Source organism: Sinocyclocheilus anshuiensis, unplaced genomic scaffold (assembly GCF_001515605.1).
Source record: "Sinocyclocheilus anshuiensis isolate Anshui unplaced genomic scaffold, SAMN03320099.WGS_v1.1 scaffold2145, whole genome shotgun sequence".
NCBI classification, from domain to species: domain Eukaryota; kingdom Metazoa; phylum Chordata; class Actinopteri; order Cypriniformes; family Cyprinidae; genus Sinocyclocheilus; species Sinocyclocheilus anshuiensis.
In genome coordinates this window covers 156110-156651 of record NW_015552702.1, presented here as the reverse complement: position 1 = coordinate 156651, position 542 = coordinate 156110, and the positions used below count along the sequence as shown (strand labels likewise).

General features: G+C 57.0%; 1 pseudogene; it reads left to right on the top strand.

Moving 5' to 3' along the window:
- LOC107667712 (laminin subunit beta-1-like) overlaps positions 1 to 542 on the top strand; it is a 17976-nt pseudogene that overhangs the window by 6389 nt on the left and 11045 nt on the right.

The following is a 542-nucleotide window of genomic DNA, read 5'->3' as shown; positions in this document are numbered from 1 at the left end:
ACGGGCTTGCAGTGTCAGGGGTTTGGACGGGGCCCCAACTGCACTGGCACATCAACTGCCTCGAGTTGCTGGCAGTGCACCTTGCCTTGATCCGTCTCAAAGGGTGCTTACGAGGCAAGCATGTACTAGTCTGCACGGACAACACTGCGACCGTTGCGTACAACAACCGACAAGGTGGTCTGCGCTCCCATCAACGGGACGCGGAGGTTCTAAGTGACCTACCCCAAGAGGTAGTTGACACCATCACTTCAGCGAGAGCACTGTCTATGAGACACGCTTACGCTTTGAAGTGCTGACTCTAGTGCTCACAGCACTACAGCAGGGCCCATTTGAGCCTTTGCAGACAGTCGAGCTGAAGATTCTGTCAATGAAAACTCTGCTCCTGCTTGCACTGGCCCCCATCAAGAGGGTAGGGGACCTGCACGCGTTTTCGGTCGACAATTCGTGCCTAGAGTTCAGGCCAGCCGACTCCCAGGTAACCCTGAGGCCCCGGCCCGGCTATGTGCCCAAGGTTCCCACTACTCCCTTCAGGGATCAGGTGG